Raw genomic sequence first — 20,497 nt, forward strand, 5'->3', positions numbered from 1 at the left:
CAAATATTTATTTTGAAATATAGATGAGGTGCTCTTCTTTTTATAGCAGGAAGTAGATCAGAGACAACGATAATCACCTGACTCCAATTGAGAATCGCCTCAGGCAGCCAAGCCTAACTAGACACACCCCTAATCATACACAATCCCAATTAATACAAACCCCAATACGAAACACAACATATAAACCCATGTCACACCCTGGCCTACCCAAACATATACCAAAAAACACAAAATACAATGACCAAGGCGTGACAGAACCACCCCCCCCCCCCCCTAAGGTGCGGACTCCCGGACGCACCTCAAGAGCATAGGGAGGGTCCGGGTGGGCGTCTGTCCATGGTGGCGGTTCTGGCTCGGGACGTGGACCCCACTCCATTAATGTCCTATTTCCTCCCCTTCGCGTCCTGGGATAATCCACCTTCTCCGCCGACCATAGCCTAATAGTCCTCACCCAGATCCCCACATAACTGAGGAGCAGCTCATGACAGAGGGGCAGCTCGGGACAGAGGGGCAGCCCGGGACAGAGGGGCAGCCCGGGACAGAGGGGTAGCCCGGGACAGAGGGGCAGCCCGGGACAGAGGGGCAGCTCGGGACAGAGGGGCAGCTCGGGACAGAGGGGCAGCTCAGGACCGAAGCAGCCCGGGACTGAGGGGAAGCCCGGTACTGAGGGGAAGCCCGGTACTGAGGGGAAGCCCGGTACTGAGAGGAAGCCCAGTACTGAGAGGAAGCCCAGTACTGAGAGGAAGCTCAGTACTGATAGGAAGCTCAGGCAGGTAGTAGGCTCCGGTAAATCCTGGCTGGCTGGTGGAACTGGATGATTCAGGTTGTCTGGCCGATCTAGAAGATCTTGGCAGACTGGCACTTCTGGGGGATCTTGGCAGACTGACACTTCTGGCGGATCCTGGCAGACTGGCGACGCTGGGCAGACTGGGAGCACTGGCGGCGCTGGGCAGACTGGGAGCACTGGCGGCGCTGGGCAGACTAGGAGCACTGGCCGCGCTGGGCAGACTGGGAGCACTGGCGGCGCTGGGCAGACTGGGAGCACTGGCGGCGCTGGGCAGACTGGGAGCACTGGTGGTGCGGGGCGGACTGGGAGCACTGGCGGCGCTGGGCAGACTGGGAGCACTGGCGGCGCTGGACAGACAGGAGACTCCGGCAGCGCAGGAGAGGAGAAAGGCTCTGGCTGCGCTAAACAGGCGGGAGACTCCGGCAGCGCAGGAGAGGAGAAAAGCGCTGGCTGCGCTGAACAGGCGAGGCGCACTGGACGCGCTGGGCCGACTGGGAGCACTGGCCGCGCTGGGCCGACTGGAGACTCCGGCAGCGCAGGAGAGGAGAAAGGCTCTGGCTGTGCTAAACAGGCGGGAGACTCCAACAGCGCAGGAGAGGAGAAAAGCGCTGGCTGCGCTGAACAGGCGAGGCGCACTGGAGGCCTGGTGCGTGGTGCTGGAACTGGTGGTACTGGCTCGAGGACACGCACAGGAAGCCTGGTGCGGGAGCTGCTACCGGAGGACTGGTGTGTAGAGGTGGCTCTGGATAGACCGGACCGTGCAGGCGCACTGGAGCTCTTGAGCACCGAGCCTGCCCAAGCTTACCTGGCTCGATGCCAACTCTAGCCCGGCCAATAGGAAGGGCTGGTATGTGCCGCAGCTGGCTCTGCACCCGCACTGGAAACACTGTGCGCTCCATAGCATAACACGGTGCCTGCCCGGTCTCTCTAGCCCAACGGTGAGCACAGGGAGTATGCGCAGGTCTCCTACCTGGCATAACTATTCTCCCTTCTAGCCTCCCCCCCAATAATTTTTTCCCGGGCTGCTTTTCCTGCTTCCAACCGCGTCGCCGTGCTGCCTCCTCATACCTGCGCCTCTCCGCTTTAGCTGCGTCTATTTCATCCTTGGGACGGCGATATTCTCCCGGCTGCGCCCAGGGTCCTTTACCGTCTAATATCATCTCCCAAGACCAGAAGTCCTCATATTGCTGCTCCTCACAATTAACAGGGAGAGTAGGCTCAGGTCTGACTCCTGACTCAGCCACTCTCTCTCTGCGCTCTCCCCCGTTACTTTTGGTTTTCGCTCTGCGTCGCCGTGTTTTCCTTTTTGACTCCATTAGTCTATAGCCCTCTTCGCATTGCTGTAGGGAATCCCAGGCGGGCTCCTGCACTCGCTCTGGGTCGGCCGCCCACCTATCGATTTCTTCCCACGTCGTATAATCCATGCCTCTACCGTCCACAACGTCCTCCTTTAGCTCCTGCCAGTTCACACGCTGCTCTGTCCGTGAGCGTTGGGTGTTTCTGTAACGTCGTTCGTCTGTTGAATGAAGAGAGTCAGACCGAAATGCAGCATGTAGGTTACTCATGACTTTAATGAAAGTATCGCGGTACATGACATAACTGAACTAAATACAAAAACAACAGAACAGAACGTGAAACTTATTACAGCCTATCTGGTGACACAACACAGAGACAGGAACAAACACCCACAAAATCCAAAGCGAACTCAGGCTACCTAAATACGGTTCCCAATCAGAGACAACGATAATCACCTGACTCCAATTGAGAATCGCCTCAGGCAGCCAAGCCTAACTAGACACACCCCTAATCATACACAATCCCAATTAATACAAACCCTAGATCGCCGACATTGCAGCTTTTAAAGGTAATTTAGTCTTGAGTCAACATCTGCAGAGTTTACCACGAATACAAATTGAAATTGACTTTAAAAGCCACATTGTCGTCTGTCTACAGCATCTATGCTAAAAGGTGCCATGGATTGAATTGCGGATTTTAGGTATTCCAAAACAACCACAGGTTCTCTTGGAGGGGAATAGTAATTGAAAACAAAAAGGAAAAATTATAAACACAAATAAGTGCTACGTGGCATAGGACAATCCAAGTCCAGGCCCCCATGTGGGTTTGAAAGTTAAAAAGCCAAAAGCTTAGCCGGGAAGTTTGGCAGGGAGGGATGTTCTGCTCCCATCGCCAACTAGCGACCTCCTGTGGTGGGCGGGGTGCAATGCACGCTGACGCGGTCGCCAGGTGTATGGTGTTTCCTCCGACACATTGGTGCTTCCAGGTTAAGCGGGCATTGTGTCAAGAAGCAGTGCGGCTTGGCTGGGTTGTGTTTCGGAGGACGCGTGGCTCTCGACCTTCGCCTCTCCAGAGTCCTTACGGGAGTTGCAGCGATGGGACAAGATTGTAACTACCTATTGGATACCACGAAATTGGGGTAAAAATTACAAATGTAAATGAGTCCAAATAGTCAGTACCTGATTCAGTTTCCTTCCATCTGTTTGGTGCCTAATGAAGACAAACCTACTTGATCACAATGGTCTGAGCCAAGTGTTGTGCAGATTCGCTAAGATTTTCATAATAACGAACGGTTAAAACCCAGTTGTTATATTGTTGAGATGATTTGTAGATCAGGTCATGCGGTACATTGCTCAAACCGACCCTCTTGCAAATTCTACCTAATGTATGTCTTATTTTTTCTCAGGTTGCCATCAATTGAGTACTGTTTTTAATCACAGACAGCAGAAATGATTTGCACGTTTAATATGATATTCATATCTTTTGTCCACAGGAATCATGGTCGCAATATCTTGAGCAACATGGCCACCAATGGCGACTTTCCTAAAATGTGGGACAAATTCGCTCCGAGGAAAGAGAGAGAATCCTTGAGGGAGGTCATCTCAAAGGTTAACCTCAAAGAAAGGTACATTCTCTCTGGATGATTAGAACAAGTGTAACAAATGAGCTGATATGATTACAGAAATCCAATCCCACTGGGCACAGACATCAGATCAATGTCTAGTTTTGATTTAAATTTGGGAACTCAACCAAAATGTGAAATCAACCAAAAATGCTGGTTAAAAGTTGGATGAAAAAAATCCAATTGAGTTTTCAGCGTTGATTCACCATCATCACATAGATTTTCTTGTTGTTGAAATGAGGTGGAAAAGTTTATTCAACCAGTTTTGGCCCAAAGTGATGAATTTAATATACTTGTCACAGCTCTTACCGAAGGCGGCTCCCCTTCCCGTTCGGGTGGCGCTCGGCGGTCGTCGTCACCGGCCTACTAGCTGCCACTGATTCTTTCCTCCCCCTCTTTGTCTGTTTATTGGTTACACCTGTTGTGTATTTGCTGATTAGTTGGGCATTATTAGCCAGCCGGCCCGCCTGCTATTTGTGCGGGATTGTTTGGTGTAACTTGACTATTAACTTGACTATTATCCCCTCCAGTCGCCAAACTCCAATATTTTCTCTCATTCTAAGAAATTTGACACTATCATCCAACCCCCATGTAAATGCATCTTTAAACTGCATATGAACCACATTCAAAGCACTAAATTACCTTTCCTCGAAGCTCCTATCTGATCTACCAGCTCAATAGTGGTCTACTGAAACCATACTCACCATCTCAGGGGGTGCTCAGATCATCAACCACTGACCTCCACACCATCCTCAAAACCAGCAGTCCTCTTTTGGAGACAGATTGGTCAGTGCTCCTGTATGGCACCAACATTGTGGATTTTCATCCAATACTTCTGGACTATGGGAACATTCTTTGGACAATAAAATTAGGTCAAATGGAAGCTGGCTACAGTCTCAGTTTTATCCTCCAAGACAGTGTGAGGATGTGTAACAACAATGCCTGTGGTTTAACTTGATTATCAGGGCCAGATTACCGAATGGGCACGCAGGGCACCTGCCCTGTGGGCCCCGACCTCCAGGGAATATCATCATAACATCCAAAACTAAAAAAATGGTGGATGTATATTACAGTACCTGGATGTATTACAATTCGTGAGCTCGTTTCATAGTTTGTAGCCATGTTATATATAAATGTGTGCATATTTTGTAGAAATTCCTGAGCATTTAAATATTTTTAGTGGGGATGTTGTATATCAATTTTCTTACTGGTGCTCTTCCATGCCGTCCTTAAGAGGGGTGCGTCACTTGAGTAGGTTGAGTCACTGACGTGATCTTCCTTTCTGGGTTGGCGCGCCCTTTTGGGTTGTGCCGTGGCGGAGATCTTTGTGGGCTATACTCGGCCTTGTCTCAGGATGGTAAATTGGTGGTTGAAGATATCCTCTAGTGGTGTGGGGTTATATCCTTCCTGTTTGGCCCTGTCCGGGGCTATCATCAGATGGGGCCACAGTGTCTCCTGACCCCTCCTGTCTCAGCCTCCAGTATTTATGCTGCAGTAGTTTATGTGTCGGGGGCTAGGGTCAGTTTGTTATATCTGGAGTACTTCTCCTGTCTTATCCGGTGTCCTGTGTGAATTTGAGTATGCTTTCTCTAATTCTCTCTTTCTCTCTCTCTCTCTCAGAGGACCTGAGCCCGAGGACCATGCCTCAACTCTCTAGTGACAGCAGGAGTGGTAGAGATACTCTTAATGATCGGCTATGAAAATCCAACTGACATTTACTCCTGAGGTGCTGACTTGCTTCACCCCCGACAACTAATTGTGTATATTATTATTTGACCATGCTGGTCATTTATGAACATTTGAACATCTTGGCCATGTTCTGTTATAATCTCCACCCGGCACAGCCAGAAGAGGACTGGCCACCCCTCATAGCCTGGTTCCTCTCTAGGTTTCTTCCTAGGTTTTGGCCTTTCTAGGGAGTTTTTCCCTAGCCACCATGCTTCTACACCTGCATTGCTTGCTGTTTGGGGTTTTAGGCTGGGTTTCTGTACAGCACTTTGAGATATCAGCTGATGTACGAAGGGCTATAAAAATACATTTGATTTGATTTGACAGACCCCACACTCATCGCTAGAGATCGAACTTCAGACTCCCTCCAAAACCACTGAACCCCTCAACACACCGAAAGAGATTACGATATACCCCCTTAGAGGGAGCCGGAACAGGTTAACTCCCTCCACCATCACAAAGACACAGAGGAGGAGGAACCAGGGAGAGAGAACGAGTGACCTCAGTCGAACACAGCCAGAAAGAGGAGGTGGAAGAGGTTTTAGATAGAGGATGTGAGCAAGAAAGAGCAGAAGGCTTCTGATCAGCCAAATGGCAGGTAGAGGGAGAGGTCATAGTGATTCACACCCACAGAGAGAAAGACAACCCACACAACCTCTTGGTTGAGATGAAATGCACAGAGTTAGAGGCAGAGGGCTTTCAGCGCTAGCCAGTCAGCCTGCCTGCTCCTCAAGTCAATTGTATTTAAATTCATGTTCATTAAAGATTTTTATTCAATAATTGAAAAGTCCCATTTACTTAATGATCATTTTTCACTGTCTTCAACCCTCAAGAACCAGGGTTAGTCTGGGTCACCCTTTTACTGGGCAAACAACTTGCATATCATTATAGACTAGGCCGAAACATTAATCTTTTAACCTTGCCTGAATCAAACAATGCATTTTTTTATATTGAGCAAGAGTTGCGCTTTTTCCTTTTCTATGATGATTATCACATTTTTGGTTGCACCTCAATTCTCAACGTTGGTTGAGCGCCCTCTGTTTTTTTGTTGTCAAATTATACATGTATTTTTTAATGTACAAAGTCAATTATTCAAAGCATTAAAATTGTGATGTTTCCCACTTATTTACACAACCTACTCCACACTTACAAAGTGAAAGTTTATAGAAATTCTGAAATTAAGTAGTAAACAGAAGAAAAGCAGAATTGAGTCCAATTCTAATGCAAATAATTTAATGTTCTATGGTTCAATCCCATTTCTGAAGGTCTGATGAATAATTAATATTGTTCCTCCTCTTCCTGTCATGTTTGTCATTTATTATCATGTCTTGTCCCTGTGCTCCCCATGCTATTCGTTTCCCTCTGCTGGTCTTATTTGGTTCTTTCCCTCCTTCTATCCCTCTCTCTCCCCCTCCCTCTCTCACTCTCTCGCTCTCTCTTCTCTCTATCGTTCCGTTCCTGCTCCCAGCTGTTCCTATTCCCCTAATCATCATTTAGTCTTCCCACACCTGTTCCCGATCCTTTCCCCTGATTAGAGTCCCTATTTATTCCTTTGTGTTCCGTTCCTGTCCCGTCGGTTCCTTGTTTAGTATTCACCATGCTGTGATTGCGTTTCGCCCTGTCCTGTCGTGTTTTTGCTGTGATTGTGTATCGCCCTGTCCTGTCGTGTTTTTTGCCTTCATCAGATGCTGCGTGTGAGCAGGTGTCTCTATCAACTACGGCCTGCGCCTACCCGAAGCGACCTGCAGTCTGTGGCCGCTTCTCCAGTTATTCCCCTCTACAGACTAGAGGATTTTTGTTATTCCCTGTTTGGAATTAAATAAACTCTGTTTCTGTTAAGTTGCTTTTGGGTCCTCTTTCACCTGCATGACAGAAGGAACCGACCAAGGAATGGACCCAGCGACTTCAGACGCTCGTTACACTGCCGTCGAGATCCAAGGAGCCATGCTCGGCAGACACGAGCAGGAATTGTCTGCTGCTCGCCATGCCGTGGAGAACCTGGCCGCTCAGGTTTCCGACCTCTCTGGACAGTTCCAGAGTCTACGTCTCGTGCCACCTGTTACTTCCTGGCCTGCCGAGCCTCCAGAACCTAGGGTTAATAACCCACCTTGCTACTCCGGGCAGCCCACTGAGTGCCGCTCCTTTCTCACGCAGTGTGAGATTGTGTTCTCTCTCCAACCCAACACATACTCTAGAGAGAGAGCTCGGGTTGCTTACGTCATTTCACTCCTTACTGGCCGGGCTCGAGAATGGGGCACAGCTATCTGGGAGGCAAGGGCTGATTGCTCTAACAAATTCCAGAACTTTAAAGAGGAGATGATTCGGGTTTTTGACCGTTCAGTTTTTGGTGGGGAGGCTTCTAGGGCCCTGGCTTCCTTATGCCAAGGTGAACGGTCCATAACGGATTATTCTATTGAGTTTCGCACTCTTGCTGCCTCTAGTGAGTGGAACGAGCCGGCGCTGCTCGCTCGTTTTCTGGAGGGACTCCACGCAGTGGTTAAGGATGAGATTCTCTCCCGGGAGGTTCCTTCAGATGTGGACTCCTTGATTGCTCTCGCCATCCGCATAGAACGACGGGTAGATCTTCGTCACCGGGCTCGTGGAAGAGAGCTCGCATCAACGGTGTTTCCCTGCTCCGCATCGCAACCATCTCCCTCCTCTGGCTTTGAGACTGAGCCCATGCAGCTGGGAGGGATTCGCATCTCGAATAAGGAGAGGGAACGGAGGATCACCAACCGCCTGTGCCTCTATTGCGGAGTTGCTGGACATTTTGTTAATTCATGTCCAGTAAAAGCCAGAGCTCATCTGTAAGCGGAGGGCTACAGGTGAGCGCAACTACTCAAGTCTCTCCATCAAAGTCCTGTACTACTTTGTCGGTCCACCTACGCTGGACCGGTTCGGGTGCTACATGTAGTGCCTTGATAGACTCTGGGGCTGAGGGTTGTTTCATGGACGAAGCATGGGTTCGGAAACATGACATTCCTTTCAGAGAGTTAGAGAAGCCTACGCCCATGTTCGCCTTAGATGGTAGTCATCTTCCCAGTATCAGATTTGAGACACTACCTTTAACCCTCACAGTATCTGGTAACCACAGTGAGACTATTTCTTTTTTGATTTTCCGTTCACCGTTTACACCTGTTGTTTTGGGTCATCCCTGGCTAGTATGTCATAATCCTTCTATTAATTGGTCTAGTAATTCTATCCTATCCTGGAACGTTTCTTGTCATGTGAAGTGTTTAATGTCTGCCATCCCTCCCGTTTCTTCTGTCCCTACTTCTCAGGAGGAACCTGGCGATTTGACAGGAGTGCCGGAGGAATATCATGATCTGCGCACGGTCTTCAGTCGGTCCCGAGCCAACTCCCTTCCTCCTCACCGGTCGTATGATTGTAGTATTGATCTCCTTCCGGGGACCACTCCTCCTCGAGGTAGACTATACTCTCTGTCGGCTCCCGAACGTAAGGCTCTCGAGGATTATTTGTCTGTGTCTCTTGACGCCGGTACCATAGTGCCTTCTTCTTCTCCGGCCGGGGCGGGGTTCTTTTTGTTAAGAAGAAGGACGGTACTCTGCGCCCCTGCGTGGATTATCGAGGGCTGAATGACATAACGGTTAAGAATCGTTATCCGCTTCCCCTTCTGTCATCAGCCTTCGAGATTCTGCAGGGAGCCAGGTGCTTTACTAAGTTGGACCTTCGTAACGCTTACCATCTCGTGCGCATCAGAGAGGGGGACGAGTGGAAAACGGCGTTTAACACTCCGTTAGGGCATTTTGAGTACCGGGTTCTGCCGTTCGGTCTCGCCAATGCGCCAGCTGTTTTTCAGGCATTAGTTAATGATGTTCTGAGAGACATGCTGAACATTTTTGTTTTTGTCTATCTTGACGATATCCTGATTTTTTCTCCGTCACTCGAGATTCATGTTCAGCACGTTCGACGTGTTCTACAGCGCCTTTTAGAGAATTGTCTCTACGTAAAGGCTGAGAAGTGCTCTTTTCATGTCTCCTCCGTTACTTTTCTCGGTTCCGTTATTTCCGCTGAAGGCATTCAGATGGATTCCGCTAAGGTCCAAGCTGTTAGTGATTGGCCCGTTCCAAGGTCACGTGTCGAGTTGCAGCGCTTTTTAGGTTTCGCTAATTTCTATCGGCGTTTCATTCGTAATTTCGGTCAAGTTGCTGCCCCTCTCACAGCTCTTACTTCTGTCAAGACGTGTTTTAAGTGGTCCGGTTCCGCCCAGGGAGCTTTTGATCTTCTAAAAGAACGTTTTACGTCCGCTCCTATCCTCGTTACTCCTGACGTCACTAGACAATTAATTGTCGAGGTTGACGCTTCAGAGGTAGGCGTGGGAGCCATTCTATCCCAGCGCTTCCAGTCTGACGATAAGGTTCATCCTTGCGCTTATTTTTCTCATCGCCTGTCGCCATCTGAGCGCAACTATGATGTGGGTAACCGTGAACTGCTCGCCATCCGCTTAGCCCTAGGCGAATGGCGACAGTGGTTGGAGGGGGCGACCGTTCCTTTTGTCGTTTGGACAGACCATAAGAACCTTGAGTACATCCGTTCTGCCAAACGACTTAATGCCCGTCAAGCTCGTTGGGCGTTGTTTTTCGCTCGTTTCGAGTTTGTGATTTCTTACCGTCCGGGTAGCAAGAACACCAAGCCTGATGCCTTATCCCGTCTGTTTAGTTCTTCTGTGGCTTCTACTGATCCCGAGGGGATTCTTCCTTATGGGCGTGTTGTCGGGTTAACAGTCTGGGGAATTGAAAGACAGGTTAAGCAAGCACTCACGCACACTGCGTCGCCGCGCGCTTGTCCTAGTAACCTCCTTTTCGTTCCTGTTTCCACTCGTCTGGCTGTTCTTCAGTGGGCTCACTCTGCCAAGTTAGCTGGTCATCCCGGTGTTCGAGGCACTCTTGCGTCTATTCGCCAGCGCTTTTGGTGGCCGACTCAGGAGCGTGACACGCGCCGTTTCGTGGCTGCTTGTTCGGACTGCGCGCAGACTAAGTCGGGTAACTCTCCTCCTGCCGGTCGTCTCAGACCGCTCCCCATTCCTTCTCGACCATGGTCTCACATTGCCTTAGACTTCATTACCGGTCTGCCTTTGTCTGCGGGGAAGACTGTGATTCTGACGGTTGTCGATAGGTTCTCTAAGGCGGCACATTTCATTCCCCTCGCTAAACTTCCTTCCGCTAAGGAGACGGCACAAATCATTATTGAGAATGTATTCAGAATTCATGGCCTCCCGTTAGACGCCGTTTCAGACAGAGGCCCGCAATTCACGTCACAGTTTTGGAGGGAGTTCTGTCGTTTGATTGGTGCATCCGTCAGTCTCTCTTCCGGGTTTCATCCCCAGTCTAACGGTCAAGCAGAGAGGGCCAATCAGACGATTGGTCGCATACTACGCAGCCTTTCTTTCAGAAACCCTGCGTCTTGGGCAGAACAGCTCCCCTGGGCAGAATACGCTCACAATTCGCTTCCTTCGTCTGCTACCGGGTTATCTCCGTTTCAGAGTAGTCTGGGTTACCAGCCTCCTCTGTTCTCATCCCAGCTTGCCGAGTCCAGCGTTCCCTCCGCTCAAGCGTTTGTCCAACGTTGTGAGCGCACCTGGAGGAGGGTGAGGTCTGCACTTTGCCGTTACAGGGCACAGACGGTGAGAGCCGCCAATAAACGCAGGATTAAGAGTCCAAGGTATTGTTGCGGCCAGAGAGTGTGGCTTTCCACTCGCAACCTTCCTCTTACGACAGCTTCTCGTAAGTTGACTCCGCGGTTCATTGGTCCGTTCCGTGTCTCCCAGGTCGTCAATCCTGTCGCTGTGCGACTGCTTCTTCCGCGACATCTTCGTCGCGTCCATCCTGTCTTCCATGTCTCCTGTGTTAAGCCCTTTCTTCGCACCCCGTTCGTCTTCCCTCCCCCCTCCCGTCCTTGTCGAGAGCGCACCTATTTACAAGGTACATAAGATCATGGACATGCGTTCTCGGGGACGGGGTCACCAATACCTAGTGGATTGGGAGGGTTACGGTCCTGAGGAGAGGAGTTGGGTTCCGTCTCGGGACGTGCTGGACCGTTCACTCATCGATGATTTCCTCCGTTGCCGCCAGGATTCCTCCTCGAGTGCGCCAGGAGGCGCTCGGTGAGTGGGGGGTACTGTCATGTTTGTCATTTATTATCATGTCTTGTCCCTGTGCTCCCCATGCTATTCGTTTCCCTCTGCTGGTCTTATTTGGTTCTTTCCCTCCTTCTATCCCTCTCTCTCCCCCTCCCTCTCTCACTCTCTCGCTCTCTCTTCTCTCTATCGTTCCGTTCCTGCTCCCAGCTGTTCCTATTCCCCTAATCATCATTTAGTCTTCCCACACCTGTTCCCGATCCTTTCCCCTGATTAGAGTCCCTATTTATTCCTTTGTGTTCCGTTCCTGTCCCGTCGGTTCCTTGTTTAGTATTCACCATGCTGTGATTGCGTTTCGCCCTGTCCTGTCGTGTTTTTGCTGTGATTGTGTATCGCCCTGTCCTGTCGTGTTTTTTGCCTTCATCAGATGCTGCGTGTGAGCAGGTGTCTCTATCAACTACGGCCTGCGCCTACCCGAAGCGACCTGCAGTCTGTGGCCGCTTCTCCAGTTATTCCCCTCTACAGACTAGAGGATTTTTGTTATTCCCTGTTTGGAATTAAATAAACTCTGTTTCTGTTAAGTCGCTTTTGGGTCCTCTTTCACCTGCATGACACTTCCTTGTGGCAGGCACAGCAGCACACTGCCCTCCAAAGCCTGCAAAATAATCGCTGGACTGCCCCTTTCCTAGCTCTGCATGGAACATCCCGTGTCACATCCTTGGTGACGTGTGGGGTGACATCCGGGATGACCACAGCAACATCCTCTGGAAAGGGAAAAAAGAGGATCAGGATGTAAACAAATGCAAACCGTAGCTTCTTAACACTGGCCAGTTGAAAGGTTCTGCTAAGATGTCATGACAAACGGCACCTGTCAGAGTGCTCTCTAAGTGTTACTCACCTGCTTTGATGTCAGCTGGCAGAGTGTCGAAGACGGCCATCGTGAGAGACCTTTCTTCAGGTGTGACATGCTCAATTGATCCTATTTGTACTGAAATTTGATCTTTTCACTGCTGCTACTCGTGTTTTACAGACACACGTTTGAGTGGGTTTTCTGCAGTGGCACATGTTGACACATTATGGAGAATGCATATGCTGCAAACCAGCACGACTATGAGGCATCAACTTCCGGGTTGGAGCGAGTGGTCGCATCGGCACTTCGCTCCCGCGTGTAGTATAACTTTTTCATTACATTTCATATATTTATATTATATTTCATTATAGCACAACGGTTTGATTTGTCTAATCTTAGCAATTTCTTCTCAGCTAGCTACATAGCCGTCTTTGTATCAAAGATAATTGCGTAATTATCGTATTTCGCCGTCCTAACGTAGTCTTCACTAGCCAGCTAGCTAACGTCCACTGATTAGCTGCACTGGAGAAACTATTACACTCAACTGAACGACTTGATTAGTGTAGTGTTAGCTAGCTACATAGCTGTCTTTGCTGTCTTCGTATCCAAGATAATTGTGTTGTTTAGGTTTAGAGTGTGTAGTCTTAGAGTGATTATCTTAATTTACCGAGGTTAGCTAGCCAGTTATTTGTCGTCCTTAACGTAGGAGACTCTGCTAGCTAGCCAACGCTAGCCAACGTCTTCTGAATAGAACTCAACAACCCGGTCGCATTCACAGGTAGTATCACATTTCACTTCATTTCATTACAGTACAACGGTGTGTTTTGTTTGATCGTAGCTAGCTACATAGCTAGCTACATAGCCGTCTTTGTATCAAAGATAATTGTGTAGTCTAGAGCGATTTTCTAGGTTCGCTAGCCAGCTATTGTCGTTCTTTTAACGCAACGTAACGTAAACAACACTGCTAGCTAGCCAGCTAGCCCCCGAATAGCAACACTGCAGAAACTATTACACTCAACGGAACGACTTGATTAGTGTAGTGTCAACAACGCACCCACTGCCAGCTAGCCTACTTCAGCAGTACTGTATCATTTTAATCATTTTAGTCAATAAGATTCTTGCTACGTAGCTTAACTTTCTGAACATTCGAGACGTGTAGTCCACTTGTCATTCCAATCTCCTTTGCATTAGCGTAGCCTCTTCTGTAGCCTGTCAACTATGTGTCTGTTTATCCCTGTTCTCTCCTCTCTGCACAGACCATACAAACGCTCCACACCGCGTGGCCGCGGCCACCCTACTCTGGTGGTCCCAGCGCACGACCCACGTGGAGTTCCAGGTCTCCGGTAGCCTCTGGAACTGCCAATCTGCGGTCAACAAGGCAGAGTTCATCTCAGCCTATGCCTCCCTCCAGTCCCTCGACTTCTTGGCACTGATGGAAACATGGATCACCACAGACAACACTGCTACTCCTACTGCTCTCTCTTCGTCCGCCCACGTGTTCTCGCACACCCCGAGAGCTTCTGGTCAGCGGGGTGGTGGCACCGGGATCCTCATCTCTCCCAAGTGGTCATTCTCTCTTTCTCCCCTTACCCATCTGTCTATCGCCTCCTTTGAATTCCATGCTGTCACAGTTACCAGCCCTTTCAAGCTTAACATCCTTACCATTTATCGCCCTCCAGGTTCCCTCGGAGAGTTCATCAATGAGCTTGATGCCTTGATAAGCTCCTTTCCTGAGGACGGCTCACCTCTCACAGTTCTGGGCGACTTTAACCTCCCCACGTCTACCTTTGACTCTTTCCTCTCTGCCTCCTTCTTTCCACTCCTCTCCTCTTTTGACCTCACCCTCTCACCTTCCCCCCTACTCACAAGGCAGGCAATACGCTCAACCTCATCTTTACTAGATGCTGTTCTTCCACTAACCTCATTGCAACTCCCCTCCAAGTCTCCGACCACTACCTTGTATCCTTTTCCCTCTCGCTCTCATCCAACACCTCCCACACTGCCCCTACTCGGATGGTATCGCGCCGTCCCAACCTTTCTCTCTCTCCCCCGCTACTCTCTCCTCTTCCATCCTATCATCTCTTCCCTCCGCTCAAACCTTCTCCAACCTATCTCCTGATTCTGCCTCCTCAACCCTCCTCTCCTCCCTCTCTGCATCCTTTGACTCTCTATGTCCCCTATCCTCCAGGCCGGCTCGGTCCTCCCCTCCCGCTCCGTGGCTCGATGACTCATTGCGAGCTCACAGAACAGGGCTCCGGGCAGCCGAGCGGAAATGGAGGAAAACTCGCCTCCCTGCGGACCTGGCATCCTTTCACTCCCTCCTCTCTACATTTTCCTCCTCTGTCTCTGCTGCTAAAGCCACTTTCTACCACGCTAAATTCCAAGCATCTGCCTCTAACCCTAGGAAGCTCTTTGCCACCTTCTCCTCCCTCCTGAATCCTCCTCCCCCTCCCCCCTCCTCCCTCTCTGCAGATGACTTCGTCAACCATTTTGAAAAGAAGGTCGACGACATCCGATCCTCGTTTGCTAAGTCAAACGACACCGCTGGTTCTGCTCACACTGCCCTACCCTGTGCTCTGACCTCTTTCTCCCCTCTCTCTCCAGATGAAATCTCGCGTCTTGTGACGGCCGGCCGCCCAACAACCTGCCCGCTTGACCCTATCCCCTCCTCTCTTCTCCAGACCATTTCCGGAGACCTTCTCCCTTACCTCACCTCGCTCATCAACTCATCCCTGACCGCTGGCTACGTCCCTTCCGTCTTCAAGAGAGTGAGAGTTGCACCCCTTCTGAAAAAACCTACACTCGATCCCTCCGATGTCAACAATTACAGACCAGTATCCCTTCTTTCTTTTCTCTCCAAAACTCTTGAACGTGCCGTCCTTGGCCAGCTCTCCCGCTATCTCTCTCTGAATGACCTTCTTGATCCAAATCAGTCAGGTTTCAAGACTAGTCATTCAACTGAGACTGCTCTCCTCTGTATCACGGAGGCGCTCCGCACTGCTAAAGCTAACTCTCTCTCCTCTGCTCTCATCCTTCTAGATCTATCGGCTGCCTTCGATACTGTGAACCATCAGATCCTCCTCTCCACCCTCTCCGAGTTGGGCATCTCCGGCATCTCACTTGGCTCTGTCATAACCTCACATGGTCTCTCCTATCATTGCTATGCAGACGACACACAATTAATCTTCTCCTTTCCCCCTTCTGATGACCAGGTGGCGAATCGCATCTCTGCATGTCTGGCAGACATATCAGTGTGGATGACGGATCACCACCTCAAGCTGAACTTCGGCAAGACGGAGCTGCTCTTCCTCCCGGGGAAGGACTGCCCGTTCCATGATCTCGCCATCACGGTTGACAACTCCATTGTGTCCTCCTCCCAGAGCGCTAAGAACCTTGGCGTGATCCTGGACAACACCCTGTCGTTCTCAACTAACATCAAGGCGGTGGCCCGTTCCTGTAGGTTCATGCTCTACAACATCCGCAGAGTACGACCCTGCCTCACACAGGAAGCGGCGCAGGTCCTAATCCAGGCACTTGTCATCTCCCGTCTGGATTACTGCAACTCGCTGTTGGCTGGGCTCCCTGCCTGTGCCATTAAACCCCTTCAACTCATCCAGAACGCCGCAGCCCGTCTGGTGTTCAACCTTCCCAAGTTCTCTCACGTCACCCCGCTCCTCCGTTCTCTCCACTGGCTTCCAGTTGAAGCTCGCATCCGCTACAAGACCATGGTGCTTGCCTACGGAGCTGTGAGGGGAACGGCACCTCAGTACCTCCAGGCTCTGATCAGGCCCTACACCCAAACAAGGGCACTGCGTTCATCCACCTCTGGCCTGCTCGCCTCCCTACCACTGAGGAAGTACAGCTCCCGTTCAGCCCAGTCAAAACTGTTCGCTGCTCTGGCCCCCCCAATGGTGGAACAAACTCCCTCACGTCGCCAGGACAGCGGAGTCAATCACCACCTTCCGGAGACACCTGAAACCCCACCTCTTTAAGGAATACCTAGGATAGGATAAGTAATCCCTCTAACCCCCCCCCCTTAAGATTTAGATGCACTATTGTAAAGTGACTGTTCCACTGATGTCATAAGGTGAATGCACCAATTTGTAAGTCGCTCTGGATAAGAGCGTCTGCTAAATGACTTAAATGTAAATGTAAATGTAAACTATAGACGAGTTTCACTCACTACTGCAGTTTGGAGTTAGTTATGGGGCATACTTGAACTCTTAAAGGGAATATGAACCTTTCTACTCCTGCAAATTGTGACTGATAACCCTAATCAAATTCTACGAGATGGGTTTTTGAATGTAGAACTGTATTTTCATTGAAATGGCAGATTTATATGATGTCACACAAAAATGTATGTAATGCTTACCACAAATAAATTATTTTACTATTTTGTTTCAAATGGTCCCTCTGGCATGCATATTTCTGTATGATTTAACACATGTTTGAATGCCACTTCCTTGATATTTTGAAGTTCATTTTAGTCTTCCTTGCATGTTTTGTTCCATACCTGTGCCTTGGAGAAAACAACTATAGCCCTCCAAGTCTAATACGCTATACACAACAGCAGCCTACAGTGTTAACTTATGAACTCTTTTGAACTCTTCAGATCTTAACCGGATCAAACTGGAATGTTAATATAATACCCTAAGTCAAACTGGTTTTGGTGTCTTAGACACATAAGGTTGTTTTCTCCTCATAGTAAAAACACTGTTTCATGGTTTGGATTAAAAACACTGGGTATTTGTTTCGTAGAACTTTGTGTTTCTTGGGGGGGGAAGAAATACTTAGCTCTACTGCTGTCTGTGTAGAGGCCTAGTTAGAATTGTATTGCAATGACAGGTGAAGTGCTTGTTGAAAACATGCTGCCTTGCTGCTCATTCCTTAAAGTACTTATACCAACGAATACCTGTTTGTCTGTAGCCATAGCTGTTCTTAACCTGTTCAACTCTGACGCCCTCTGGTGGCATTTTATAAACGATGCATAATATTGTATACTGCCCTCATAATGTCATGTTTTGTCATATATTGTCTTGTCCTTGTGCTTTCCCTTCTGTTCGTTTCCCCCTGCTGGTCTTATTAGGTTCGTTCCCTTTTTCTATCCCTCTCTCTCTTCTCTCTATCGTTCCGTTCCTGCTCCCAGCTGTTCCTCATTCTCCTAACTCACTCATTTACTCATTTCACACCTGTCCCCTATTTTGCCCTCTGATTAGAGTCCCTATTTCTCCCCTTGTTTTCCGCTTCTGTCCTTGTCGGATCCTTGTATGATGTTCGCTGTGCTGTGTCCTTGTCTCGCCCTGTCGTGTCTTGTCTCCTTCAGATGCTGCGTGTGAGCAGGTGTCTTAGTCTGCTACGGTCGGTGCCTTCCCGAAGCAACCTGCAGTCAATGGTCGAGTCTCCAGTCTGTCCTCGTTACTACGAGTGTTTTCTTCTTGATTTTTCCAGGATTATTACTTTTGCCATATACTGGAATAAAGACTCTGTTTTCGCTAAGTCGCTTTTGGGTCCTCATTCACCTGCATAACAGAAGGATCCGACCAAGAATGGACCCAGCGACTACGGATTCTCGTAACACTGCCGTCGAGATCCAGGGAGCTATGCTCGGCAGACACGAGCAGGAATTGTCTGCTGCTCGTCATGCCGTTGAGACCCTGGCCGCTCAGGTTTCCGACCTCTCAGGACAGTTTCAGAGTCTTCGTCTCGTGCCACCAGCTACTTCCTGGTCTTCCGAGTCTCCGGAACCTAGGGTTAATAACCCACCATGTTATTCTGGGCAGCCCACTGAGTGCCGTTCCTTTCTCACCCAGTGTGATATTGTGTTCTCTCTCCAACCCAACACATACTCAAGAGAGAGAGCTCGGATTGCTTACGTCATTTCACTCCTTACTGGTCAGGCTCGAGAGTGGGGCACAGCTATCTGGGAGGCAAGGGCTGAGTGTTCTAACAATTATCTGAACTTTAAAGAGGAGATGATACAGGTTTTTGATCGTTCAGTTTTTGGTAGGGAGGCTTCTAGGGCCTTGGCTTCCCTATGTCAAGGTGATCGATCCATAACGGATTACTCTAATAGAGTTTCGCACTCTAGTTGCCTCTAGTGACTGGAACGAGCCGGCGCTGCTCGCTCATTTTCTGGAGGGACTCCACGCTGAGGTTAAGGATGAGATTCTCTCCCGGGAGGTTCCTTCCAGTGTGGACTTTTTGATTGCACTCGCCATCCGCATAGAACGACGGGTAGATCTTCGTCACCGAGCTCGTGGAAGAGAGCTCGTGTTAATGGTGTTCCCCCTCTCCGCATCGCAACCATCTCCTCCCTCCGGCTCAGAGACTGAGCCCATGCAGCTGGGAGGTATTCGCATCTCGACTAAGGAGAGGGAACGGAGGATCACCAACCGCCTTTGCCTCTATTGCGGTTCTGCTGGTCATTTTGTCAATTCATGTCCAGTAAAAGCCAGAGCTCATCAGTAAGCGGAGGGCTACTGGTGAGCGCTACTACTCAGGTCTCTCCATCAAGATCCTGTACTACCATGTCGGTCCATCTACGCTGGACCGGTTCGGCTGCTTCATGCAGTGCCTTGATAGACTCTGGGGCTGAGGGTTGTTTTATGGACGAAGCATGGGCTCGGAAACATGACATTCCTCTCAGACAGTTAGGGAAGCCCACGCCCATGTTCGCCTTAGATGGTAGTCTTCTCCCCAGTATCAGATATGAGACACTACCTTTAACCCTCACAGTATCTGGTAACCACAGTGAGACCATTTCCTTTTTGATTTTTCGTTCACCTTTTACACCTGTTGTTTTGGGTCATCCCTGGCTAGTATGTCATAATCCTTCTATTAATTGGTCTAGTAATTCTATCCTATCCTGGAACGTTTCTTGTCATGTGAAGTGTTTAATGTCTGCTATCCCTCCTGTTTCTTCTGTCCCCTCTTCTCAGGAGGAACCTGGTGATTTGACAGGAGTGCCGGAGGAATATCATGATCTGCGCACGGTCTTCAGTCGGTCCAGAGCCAACTCCCTTCCTCCTCACCGGTCGTATGATTGTAGTATTGATCTCCTTCCGGGGACCACTCCCCCTCGGGGTAGACTATACTCTCTGTCGGCTCCCGAACGTAAGGCTCTCGAGGATTATTTGTCTGTTTCTCTTGACGCCGGCACCGTAGTGCCTTCTTCCTCTCCTGCCGGAGCGGGTTTTTTTTGTTAAGAAGAAGGACGGTACTCTGCGCCCCTGCGTGGATTATCGAGGGCTGAATGACATAACGGTTAAGAATCGTTATCCGCTTCCCCTTATGTCATCAGCCTTCGAGATTCTGCAGGGAGCCAGGTTCTTTACTAAGTTGGACCTTCGTAATGCTTACCATCTCGTGCGCATCAGAGAGGGGGACGAGTGGAAAACGGCGTTTAACACTCCGTTAGGGCATTTTGAGTACCGGGTTCTGCCGTTTGGTCTCGCTAATGCTCCAGCTGTTTTTCAGGCATTAGTTAATGATGTACTGAGGGACATGCTGAACATCTTTGTTTTTGTCTACCTTGACGATATCTTGATTTTTTCACCATCACTCGAGATTCATGTTCAGCACGTTCGACGTGTACTCCAACGCCTTTTAGAGAATTGTCTCTACGTGAAGGCTGAGAAGTGCGCCTTTCATGTCTCCTCTGTCACATTTCTCGGTTCTGTTATTTCCGCTGAAGGCATTCAGATGGATCCCGCTAAGGTCCAGGCTGTCAGTGATTGGCCCGTTCCAAGGTCACGTGTCGAGTTGCAGCGCTTTCTAGGTTTCGCTAATTTCTATCGGCGTTTCAGTCGTAATTTCGGTCAAGTTGCTGCCCCTCTCACAGCTCTTACTTCTGTCAAGACGTGCTTTAAGTGGTCCGGTTCCGCCCAGGGAGCTTTTGATCTCCTCAAGAAGCGTTTTACGTCCGCTCCTATCCTCGTTACTCCTGACGTTACTAAACAATTCACATAAAGTACATTTCAGTCCTTACAGAAACATGCTTAGGGAAAGGGAAAGGGGAATACCTAGTCAGTTGTACAACTGAATGTATTCAACTAAAATGTGTCTTACGCATTTAACCCAACCACTCTGAATCAGAGATATGCGGGGTCTGCCTTAATC

Source organism: Oncorhynchus gorbuscha, unplaced genomic scaffold (genome assembly GCF_021184085.1).
Source record: "Oncorhynchus gorbuscha isolate QuinsamMale2020 ecotype Even-year unplaced genomic scaffold, OgorEven_v1.0 Un_scaffold_579, whole genome shotgun sequence".
NCBI lineage: Eukaryota > Metazoa > Chordata > Actinopteri > Salmoniformes > Salmonidae > Oncorhynchus > Oncorhynchus gorbuscha.